The 12,559-nt window shown below is 40.5% G+C and overlaps 1 pseudogene; it reads right to left on the bottom strand.

Annotated features, from left to right (window-relative positions):
* Nucleotides 1–1,058: 1,058 nt before the first annotated feature.
* Nucleotides 1,059–3,914, bottom strand: LOC147895416 (pentatricopeptide repeat-containing protein At4g13650 pseudogene; annotated as a pseudogene).
* Nucleotides 3,915–12,559: the final 8,645 nt, after the last annotated feature.

The following is a 12,559-nucleotide window of genomic DNA, read 5'->3' as shown; positions in this document are numbered from 1 at the left end:
AAATCCACACGCACACATACTTGAGCATCCATTAATACAAAGTCTTCGTACTGAGTTTCTGTCAGCACTCTAGAGGTGAAGGGAAGACTCAGCCATGACGAAGGATAGCACTTCATATATATGTCCTAGTATATTTCGATAAGCGACCCACAAGTTCCATTTGGTCAACATGCAACTGTCACCTTCGCTAGTCACTGTCATGAGATCGTGCAAATATATGTGTGCAGTGTGAATCCATGAATCTTCTCTAATTATTCTTGCTTGCAAGGCACAAATGTTGCATTCCACATCTGTTTATTGCAGAATATCTAAGTCCCCCAGGATAGTTTCAGTATAATGACTCCATTGATATTGGAAGGTACGCCATTGTGTGCAGCCTTCAAACATTTGAGCTATAATGGTCATATCACTCAATGCCCTTGAATAGTATAAAGCTGCAAGATATGACAGGAGTAAAGTCTTCTTTCTCTCCACTTTCACAGTAGCTACTTGGTCCTAAGGCAAGGGCTCAACCAGTTCAGGGCAGCCCTTGCTTAGAGTAAACTGTTCCAACACAATGCCCTGACCCAATAGATGTAATCCCTGCTTGCTGTGCGATTGCCCCCCTCTTACAGGAGGCACCAGCCCTCTCAGAAGTAATTACACATAGATGCACGTGCACGACCAAACCTTGGGAGGATATGTCAAAGGCCATTCATATTGCTTTTTGCAATGAGTTGGGGGCTCCCAGCAGCTACATGAAATACAGACCATGCATGGTGCCTCTTCTGATTTGTCGGCACAATCGCAGGATCCCTTCGCCTTCATTATTTTGTTCTTCTGTTGCAATATGTGACAGACATTTTGAAAAACAGCACAGGGTCATAGACTCTAGAGTAACCGGATGCGCTGTGTTTTAAGTCATTTTCACTTAGTCCCTTCAGTTCGTAATGGTTCTAACTCTATAATGCATTCAGCCACATATTTCACATACTCATCACCATAAATCTGCAGGCCCTGAAAAGTGCTCTCCATATTACAGCATCAGGGTTGGTTTAATCCCATCGCCGAGAGAGACTCTCATCAACTTTCACACAATGTAATACAGACGCCATCCGCCAAGCACCTTCTCTGCATCTTCCAATCACTGAATCCCTTGAATTCATTTTTAGTTTCTCCGTTCAGAATTTGCGCACCATTTGCAAAACAGCAAGCAGGTATTGTGATTCATCTGAAGAGTTATATTTTCTTCCATCATCCCCATAATAATCGCAGCCAAGCTGCACAACAGATGTTCAAAAGCAGAACAGAATCACCTCATCTTGTCGTTCCAGCTGAATGATGCATTCTGATTAGGATATTTTGCACAACCCATGTCCCTAAAATTCTGCAGACATGGAGCAGTGCTATCCATAGGAGGAAAGAGGGTATCTTCCTTGTCCCACACCACCTTTTATTCCTCCTTTATAGATACAATACATGCATGTGTCAGGCAGATTTCCTTGCAACCTCCAACCATTAGCACTATTATTTTTGTTACGATTGTGAATTACAGTCCAAGCTGTCAACTAATGGTCCAAGCTCTCAGAGATGCATCTAACGGAGCTATAATCTGCTCCGCCATGACTTTAGCCCCATCCCTCCACTATTTCTTTGTCATCATCATACCTGCCAGCTGCACCATAGATGTTAGAAAGCAGAACAAAAGCTCCTTCATCCTGGGGTTCCAGATCAATAATTACTTCTGCTACACGTATGGCACGATTCACATCACTGAAAATTCTACAGGCACCAAGCAATGCTCTCCATACCACTGCCTCAGGCCTACATGGCATTTTCCTAATAAAAGCTTCTGCTTCCTCCAGGCATCCAGCTCGGCCTAAAAGATCAACTATACACACATAATGCTCAGTTGTTGGCGTAACTCCATAGTTTTGATTCAGGGAATCAAAATAGCAGCAGCCTTCCTCCACTAAGCCCGCACGGCTACATGCAGACAGAATGCCTACAAACGTGATACAATTAAGATTTACACAACCTTTTTGCATTTGCCAAGCAAGTTGTAGGGCCTCATGACCCTGACCATGTTGGGCATAGCCTGAAATCATTGCTGTCCATAACACCACATCTCGGTTTGCAAATTGATTGAATACCTGTCGGGCTTCCCCTATGCTACCACACTTGGCGTACATGTTGACAAGGGTACTACCCACAATGGCATTTTTGTCAAGACCACTTTCAACAATACGAGAATGTACTTGTTCGCCCAATTCTAAAGCAGCAATGCTGGCACACGCATTAAGTATGATTGAAAAAGTGGCCTCATTGGGCTTCACTTCTTGATACTCCATTTGCCCAAATAATTTAATGGCACCTTCAGCATTCCCTTGATTGGTATATCCTGACATCATGGCATTCCACAAGACGACATCATTTCTGGGCATTCTGTTGAATACTAGTCGAGCCTCCTCCACACTACCACATTTGGCAAACATGTCCACCAAGGAAGTCCCTACAAAATCATTTGGCTTGATTTCACTCTTCATTATAAGATCATGGATCATCTTGCTGTGCTCAAGGTCTCCTAGGCTTGCATATGCATTGAAAATGCTCACAAGGGTGACATCATTTGCCTTCATTCCTTCCTGTTCCATTTGCTCGAAGAGTTTGAAAGCCTTCTCAGGATAACCTTGACGAGCCCATCCTGCAATCATTGTACTCCATGACACCACATCCCGTTCACGCATATTAAAGAACACTTGCCATGCATCATCAATGCTCCCACATTTGGCATACATATCAATAAGGGCATTCTCCATAAATAAGTTTGGTTTGACTCCACTTCTCCTAATCTGGGCAACGATCAGCTTCCCTTGTTCTAGATCTCCTAGCCCGGCACAGGTATTGAGGATGCTGACAAAGGTCACCTCATTTGGCTGCACACCTTCACCCATCATTCTCCCATAAAGTCTCAATGCCTTCTGAAAATAACCAACTTTGGCATATCCAGCCACCATCGCAGTCCATGAGACCACGTTTCGCTCTGGCATACTATCAAATACCTGAAAAGAACTTTCTATGCTTCCGCATTTGGAATACATTGCAATAAGTGAGTTCCCAAGATAGCCGTCCAATTTAACTTTAAATTTGATTATGTAAGCATGGATCTGCTTTCCCCAATTTAGGTCCCCTAATTTTGAACATGCTGTGAGGATACTTGCTAAAGTTACTGCATCTGGTTTAATTCCTTCACGTTCCAGTAATTGAAAGAGCTCAAAAGCCTCTTGCGAATAATTATTTTTGGCATATGCTGCGATCATCATATTCCAGGTCAGCAAATCCCGTCCTGGCATGCTATCAAACACTTGGCGTGCATCAGCAACACTCTTACATTGAGCATACATATTCATAACAGCGGTCCACAGAAAAAGGGATGGTTTACATCCACTTTTGACAATATGGGCATGAACATGTTTTCCTTCTGCCAAGGTTTTCATGCTAATGCACCCTTGCAGGAGAGAGACGTAATAGCTCGAGGATCCCTGAGTGCCTTGTTGACTCATAAGATCCGAAACGTGCTTGGAACGACCCTGCCTGCAAAGCAAGCTTAGATTTCACCTCTGCTGCTGCTGCAATGGTCTTTGCTAATTGCTAGAGGCAAATATGATCATAGAAACAAGCGTATAATTGACTAGAGTGCCCAACATTAGATTTCACATGTGCTGCTGCTGCAATGGTCTTTGCTAATTGCTAAAGGCAAAAAGGCAAATATGATCATAGAAACGAGCGTATAATCGGCTAGAGTGCCCAAGATTAGATTTCACCTGTGCTGCTGCTGCAATGGTCTTTGCTAATTGCTAGAGGCAAAAAGGCAAATATGACCATTGAAAACGAGTGTATAATTGACTAGAGTGCCCAAGATCTCACCTGGACATGGCCGTAAGCCGGTCCAACGTACATGGTACTTGACAAAATGTCTAGCCCTCAATTCATATCCTGCAGACCTCCATGGTGAATGCCTCCATGCCTGTTCCATGGAACATGCATGGTACATAGCCCTCATTTCCCATGTTTCTATAAAAGGGGGCATGGCGTCACAAGCAACCCATTCATAGCTTACGACAAAGGCAGGCTCACGTGGCAGGGGCCTCTGCCTGCCAAATCTGGCTGCCCGTGTTCAAATCCTGCAGGCTGCCCATGTTCAAAAGCTTGCTTCCTGGGAGTATGGGCCCTTCGGCTTATGCGCCCCTCATTGTGGGCCATGGGTGGGTGAGTGTGAACAAAACAAAAAACAAGATGAATTTCAATCATGTGGCCTGCCTGCCTGCACACACACACAGAGGGACAGGGGGGGGGGGGGGAGGGGGGCAAAGAAGATGAAGTCACTAAATGCATGCATTGAAAGCCCCTTACAAGGAGCACACTTGGACCAATCACCTTAAAATAAAAAGAAATGTCTACCTATTTTTCCTTTCTTATCACACATCTTCACCAAGTCCTTTGTATGGCAGGCCAAAAAGAGGAAGTTCTTTATCAACGAGAATAATGTCTTCGATGGAGCAGCACAATCAATGCATGGACAGAACCTCAAAGGCATTTATGAAAGTGGACAGAATCGGGGATGAAGGTGAGAATTAAAGGGACATCAGTGACGTTGATGGGAAACTCCTTGAAGAGGTAGCTGGAGTTGTTGTTGGAGCCAGAATAGATGGCTTGGGGAGGTTGGCATTGGAGAGGAGGGTGAAAGGGCCGGTAGCGATGGAAAAGAGAGCTAAGGAGAGGTTATAGTGCTGGAATGCGAAGGGATAGAAGTAGTGGGGTAGCAACGGCCAGGCAAGACTGGGGAGCTGAAGGAGAAAGGGCACGAGGGGAAGATGAGGGAATTGGAAAGGAGGGAGGAGAAGGAGGAGGGGGGAGGAAGAATGGGCGAGGATGGATGGGGAAGCAGAGGAGGAGAGGAGGGGGAGCTGGATGTGGTTGAGCCAGGTGCGGTTGTCTGCTGTGGTAGTGCCGCAGTCGAGGATGAAGCTGGCACACACCACCAACCAATAGAGAAATAGCTTTTTTTTTCAAAACTAAACAATTGTTAATTTTTATTTTGCAAAAAACAAGTCAATGCTAAGGCTACCCAGAGGGCAGGCCATAAAATGACAAGCTGAGATTTTACTTACTTGGCTAACGCTCGGTGAATAAAATTTCCCTCACGGTTCTCTTTTTGAAAGTGGCTAAACAAAATTCGTGAGGCCTCTAGACCACTCATATGTTAACAGTGCATCTCAAGACCACTAGCTCAAGTTTAATTTGAGGGAACTTGGGATCATTTGAAAATGCATAACCCATCAAGATTTCAGCCTAATAACATCCATACCCTTTGATGGCTCTCACCTAATTACTCCAATAGTTTGCTTTTCATTTGTATAACTTGACGTAAGCCCAAACCTAATTGAAAAGACCTTTATTTTTCAATGGACTAGTGTTTCCAATAGGCTACATGAGATGTTGTAACCATTTTTTAAAATTTGTCTTTAAAACAAAAGGCCAAGTTTAATTAAAGGGGGGGTCAAACCCTAGACAAAGAAGATTAGATACAAAATGATGGCCAAAAAATGGGCATAGAACCCAAGGCCTATGGTCATAAGTACAGAGGGGTCACCATGTAAAAGGGATGGAACTACATCAGATACAGACAAATGTCACTGAGAGCACCACCCACCAGCTCATCAGTTTTGCTCACCAACTGAGCCAGATCTGACAAACAATTCTTCATAGCAATACAGATCAAGCTTTCACATCTCCCGCCGACAGTCAGACCTTGTTTAAATATCAATTGTTTCCTGGTCAACCAAATATCGTAGCAAACTGTCCGACGATGTAAGGCCAGCAGGCCCGGTAATGTGCAAGGTAACCCCGAGGCCTCTCCTTACAATGCTAGCCTCCAATATGACCTAATAGAAAAACCGATTTCAGCCTAGCACGTCGGATTTGTTGTTCCAGCATACAACCATATACCTCTGACCTCAAGATAGCTCCAAAAAAGGTGTTGAATCATTTCTACCGACTTACCACAAAGCAGGAAGAGAGGAGAGACCTGAAACTTGCTTGCCAACTTGGCCCTAACTGGCAGCCATTTATGCACGAGAAGGAAAGCTATCTTTCCCACCCTAGAACCCTACCATAGCTCTCTAAATTCAACCTATGGACCTTCTGAGACCCCAATATTTATTAACCAAATTATTGTTAAAGGGTTTTTAATTCCTATTCTCATGAATAAGAGGGGAGGGCCCCCCTTCCTCATAAATAGAGAGGGACTTCCCATTATTCACTCTCCTCTTTATATGCCCCCTCCTCCCTTGTGCCTTTACCACCCTCCCCTCCTCCTTTTCCACTAATTAATACATTTTTTTATTATTTTCGATTAGAGACCTTTGGCATAATTCTATCAGCACAACTAGCTATATTTTGAGTTGACTAGGTAAAGATCAAACAAATACCGAGTTAATTTATCTCCTAATCCCAATCAAATTGAATAACTCAAAACTTGTATATGCAAAACCTATGCCATCAACGATACACGTATTAAAATTCTCCACTTGTAAGAAAACAAGTCTATAATGAGGCCAATTTCTTGTGTGTGTATTGAAGTACATGAATGCATATATAGATAGTTAAATAACCACACAATTTGTGTGGGGAGAGGCAACATTCTTCATCTCCAAAAGTTCTAAGTCCAACAAACGTGCCCATCCTTGGGCATGCACCGCTTTGCATTCACTCAGCATGTGCATAGTACAGCTAGATGTCTTAAGCACTCCACTCTCTCCCCTTGATCCTCCAACATGGCATCAAAGCCATTCATGCTCTATCCATTGTGAAAGAGTGCAAGCCCTTAGTCTTGTCAAGGTGCAGGCCCTAGCTTCCGTCAAGGCAACGAGCCCTCCTTCTTGAAGCATTGTGAGATACTGCAAGCCCTTACTCTTGTCAAAGTGCAAGCCCTTGCTTCCATCAAGGCAACGAGCCCTCCTCCTTCATCTTTCTTAAGCTCACCTTGTAAAGCTCCTTATCCTCTTCTATTTGGTTCAAAAATCTCTCCATCCCACTTCATGGAGCTTTAGTTATCCTCTCTTGAGTGATTATTTGTTTTTCAATTCATTCCTCCCGTATGTGTTCAGATATTTTGTAAGGTATCGGACAAAGTTTTCTGTGTGTTTTCTTTGTGTGTGTGTGTGTGTGTGTGTGTGTGTGTGTGTGTGAGAGAGAGAGAGAGAGAGAGAGAGAGAGAGAATAGAAGGGCAAGAGAAGAGTTCTCCCCTGCTTCATTATAAGGTTTCGCACCTACACACACACACACTCCTTGGTGCAAGATTTTGAGCTTTAAACTCCTTTGCACATCATTCAACAATGCTCTCAATAGCTATGAATAGACTTGAGTACCTAGGAATTAAAGCTTCCCAAACCTTTGGAGCATGCTAATGCAGCCTGGATGATGTGGCTATTGACGTGGTGATGACACCACTCTTGACATGAGTTGTTGATGTGGCAATTGATGACATGGAAACTTTGTTGAGCTAGCTGTTTCATGCAATGCGCTTGTGAACATGTAAGGCCCTATCATGGAAAAATTATATCATATCCATCGAGAAGACCTTTGTTCCAACAGGCAAACATGAGGTTTGTCTAAAGCTCCTAGTTGTTGGAAGCCTCTTGCTTTTGCCTGCGATGTCATATGCCTTGGTTTGAACCTTAATGATGATCTCTCTTTTTCATTTTATAATGATCTCGCTAAAGATATTATAAAGGTCACTTCTTTTTTCAAACAAGATCATCTAGGCTTCTGTATCTCTCATAAGTAAAGAACTCCATCAAATTTCCATCTGAAACCAATCACCAAGCAAAGATGATCTTTGTTGAGATCTCTTGCAAGTGGTTGTGATTCATGAATCCATGTTGGACATCTCACTTCTTGCCACATCTAGAAACCATCGCAACAAAATAAAATTTGCATTGGGTCATTCAGTAATCAAAGATCTTGTGCCCAACAAATGATATCATACTGCTAGGTTTAAATGGAGACACCCCGTGGCAATTGATTATCAAACCACCAATCAAGCCATATTAAACCTTCTTAAATCATACGTCTACACTTGGCTCTCAATGTTATGTATTTATTACTTACACACTCTAGGCTAGGAAGGAATTCACCAAAATCTTGAGTGAGGCCATTGGTGGCATGAATAAGGGGACGGTAGTCAAGATATCATTAAGCTAAGGATTGCTTTGTTGCCAATCATGTTGCTACTACTAATATTGATGAAAAGGAGGTTGAGGTTGTAAATTAAAGACCCAAAAAGATATAAGACAAAAGAGAGGCTTCAAGTGGCCTCCTGGTTAGGGAGTTTTCATAGCGCTACCAATCTCATGATGTGTAGTAGAATCATGTGTGGTAGGAGGAGATTGCCAAAATATAGGCAACAAGAAATGGAATTTATGGCATAGTAAACATGCCCATTGCTTGAAAATTGGAGGAGTTGAGCAAGAAAAATTGGAATGGAGCTAGCAAAATTGCAACCTCAGGATTCCTTAGATGCATTAATCTATCTTAGAACAAGTCTTTGTGATGTTTTATTATGTAGCCTCAAGCTTCCTTGGATGCATTAATCTATCTTAGAACAAGTCCTTATATTTGGTGCTATTTACACTATTGTTTATAGATCTACTAACCCATGTACTTGCTTTTGACACCTAAACACAAAAATGAACCACGAATTGTTTTGCAAGAAACATGACTCCAAGGTAAGGATCAAAATAATTAAAATCAAATCCACCATTCACTGACCTATTCAATTCTTCACACCTACTAAAGCAGGCTGTTCTTCTCAAGGGCATTTCAACTTGCTATCCCACCTGCATATCAGCCACATTTGGCTCATCATTTCCACCAATAGATGATCCATTATCTGCTCTTGATTGTGTACATGTGGGAGTACCTGATGGCACAATTTCTTACACATTTGCATGGACAGCTTGCTATCTATCAACATATGTGGGCAGATTCACATCTTGGGAATGATTCTCCTCATTTCCACATCCCTAATGGGTGTATTATGCATCTTCTTCTCATTGGACCACATCATGGCTTGGTAGGAACTTCTTTGCTTTTGGATCCCAGAGATGATAGCCCATCTCTCCACTTTCACCATAACCCAGAAAGATGCATTTCCTAGACTTAGGATCTAGCTTCTTTCGAAGCTCTTTTGGCACATGTGCATGTGCCTCACACCCAAATATATGCAAATGAAAGTAAGAGGGCTTCTTGCCACTCCATGCCTCTTCAGGAATACCACCATCCAAACTCTTACTAGGTGATCTACTGATCACATGCACTGCATTCTTCATTGCCTCAGCCCAAAAACGTTATGAAAAATTAGATCGAAGAGTATACAAAAAATGAATTAAGAAAAATATTAGAGATATAGAGCTATAGAGATCCAAAAAAGTTAAATATTTGAGGACTTGCCATTTAGCACGAGTAGGACTAGTCATTGGGAATGGAGGAGCATCTCCTATGCAATTTGTAAATTTACAACTAGATAGTGCATCTCATAGTTAGGATGCTTAGGAAGACACTTCCTCTAGACCGATGCCAAAATGGGCCAAAGGAAATTATTGGCTTTGTAGAGACATTTGCACTAACTTCTCTTGCATGCAACATGGGTTTGCAGTTGCATTAAATAGATCTCAAGTCTGCTTTCTTTAACAAAGAACTACAAAAAGAGGTTTACATGAAGCATCCATAAGGGTCTATAGATAAAGGATCTAAGCATTTAGTAAACCATTTTTAAAATAATTTTACAATCTCTAGCAAGTCCCATGGCCTTAGTATGACAAGGTTAGAACTTATTTCAGATAGGAAGGGTTCTCAAGAAGTGAACTAGTGAAGCGTATGTCAAGAGGAATGTCGATGCAACACAATTGCATTCTATGTAGATGGCCTCATTATTTGAAGTAATAACATCACACTAAATAAATAGTGCAAATTCAATCTTTGCAGACAGTCTCAAATGCATGATTTTTGAGAATTTTGCATTATATTCTAGGTAATAGAGAATTATCAAATGAAGGAGCACATGTTTTTAAGTCAAACAAAATAGATGAATTCCATGTTGGAATAGTATAGAATGCTAGATGCCATACATCTTAGTACACCTATTGAGGATTGTCATAATATGTAAAAATTGGAGTACATTTTAAAATATTATAATTACTAGAATGGCATTAAAAAAATGTTATATTTAATGACATTGACATGGCCAAATATTTCTTATATAGTAGGACTTGTAAGCTTGTTCATGGAAAAGCTGTGTGTCCACCATCGGAATGTTGTGAAGTTGGATCCTTAGTCAGATATGCAATCATATGCTAACATATTTGAAAGAGAGCCAATATACAAAACTATAGCTCATAGGGTTCTATGATGTAGATTGGTGGGTCAATGGCCCCAAACATAACTTTCTTTTGGGATATGCATTAATGTAAACTCTTATTGCACATTGTTATTATGTGTTTTGTTAGGGTTTTGTTCTAGCAAGATCTAGCAAGAAGCAAGTGATTCACCTCTTATTGTAAATTTTTATTATGTCTTTAGGTCTAGCAAGGTCCATCAAGAAAGAAGTTCTTGTGGCATTATCTACCATAGAGGCAATATATCCCAAGTCGATGTTCAAAGTAAGAAAACTTCTCAAAGCTCAAGGGCTTTGTGAAGACATCCACCACCTTGCATCACAATAAAGCAAATAAACTTCTTTGAAAAGTAACTTCTCTTACATGAAGTGATGTACACCTCAATGTTCTTGGTACAAAATGTAGGCTTTTTATTTGGTCAAAGTATATGGGAGTCATAAGTCTGCTAGATAGTGAATCTTGATGACATTTTTAGAAACCCTATAGCCTCACAATGTATATTGTGGTGTTTGAATGTTCGATTATTATAGAAGACAAAGACACTAAGGGATACTTCTTGATTTTTTGAGAAATAATTGCAAATTATAGAGAAATAATAAATCCATTGGTAGCCCTCCTAACATCGGCATTGCCAACCCAATCTACATCAATGAAAGCTTAAGTTAAAGCTCAAATTTACTTTCAAATCTAAGCCCATAACCTTCCCATATTTGAGACCTGTCCAAGTTTCTCAAAAGTGTCATCTTGGGTTTTCATATAAAGTGGTGAAGAAGACTGACTGCATATTTGAAATCCAATTTTCTTATGGTCAAATAAATGAGGCTACCTATAAACTATCTATATAGCTAAGGATTTTGTATGTAGATCAACATACTACAACAAATTTAATTTGTGGAATACAAAGAGATGCTATAGTACCTATGTAAGGGTATAGAATAGACCCAATATATTGAACCCTATCCACTTAGTGGAGCATAGTGTATACTTGTGTATAATATCTAGTCACATGCTAGTAATGCAAATCAAGGTTGCCTATAGGTAGTCAACATTTTATGGTACAAAATATTGTGGGTTGAAGATATCTAGTGCAACATAGTGTATACTTGTCTACATATCTTGTGTGTCCTACTACTCAATAGGCCTACAATGCAACTTAGGACTACATATAGGTAGTCAACATCTTATGGTACAAGCATGGATGATTTTTTCATGTTAGTTTTGTTAAGAAGAGAAACTTTTATATTGGTTTGAAAATTTTGTATGCCCTAATAAAAATAAATGTTTGTAATATTTGCCAAGATTTAAAACTTTTATGCAACGAAATATAAAGTTTTGCCAAGATTTACATGTTTCACTTTCAAATTCAAAAGAATATATATTAAATCATACTATATTCTATTAATATTTTGAAACTAAAAAACCAACTCCATAAACTTTTGACACAATTTGATATTAATATATAAGTATAGCTTTGATAAAAACATCCAAGGGTACAAGATATTTGGGTTGAAGGAACTATAAAAGAGATTTTCATGGATTTGAGTTGTCTCAAAGAAACTATGCCAATGGATAAATAATGGAGTTGGATGATGTGCAAAAAAGCTCGATGAAGGATCTACAGTAGGAGCTGTGTCAAGAAGATGCATGGGAAAAAGAAAATCCAAGGATTCTATTATAAACTGCCATGATTAATAGTGTTGAGATATCGAGCTCCACTCATGATATGCCAAGGTGACCGTTGTGCATTAATGTCACCGACTTGTTAGCTGCAGATGCGGTTGGTACATCGCCCATGAATAATAGATGATGACAGCTATCTTTATGTACTCTAGTTATGGCTCAATTAGTATGCCACCTTAGTTAGTTGAGTTTGGTTTGAGACCCACATATAGGGTTCACCTATTCTTTTGTACTTAAAGTTCTTTTGGCTTACACAAGTAAGAAGAGAAAAACTGTTTTCAGCGTCCACCTTTGTGTATATTCCCCCATTGTGTATGTGAGAAAGCTGCAAGTGAGACTCCTTCCTTCTCTCCCACTCTCTTCACATGGTATCAGAGCTCTATTCGTGGTAAGAAGCTCAAGAAAGCAAACCAAGTTCGTAGTGTCCTAGTGAGAGGATCAG

The sequence above is a fragment of the Dipteris shenzhenensis genome, chromosome 13 (assembly GCF_047967505.1).
Source record: "Dipteris shenzhenensis isolate YYH24624 ecotype China chromosome 13, Dip_SZ_1.0, whole genome shotgun sequence".
Lineage (NCBI taxonomy): Eukaryota > Viridiplantae > Streptophyta > Polypodiopsida > Gleicheniales > Dipteridaceae > Dipteris > Dipteris shenzhenensis.
This window is presented reverse-complemented; position numbering and strand designations above follow the sequence as displayed.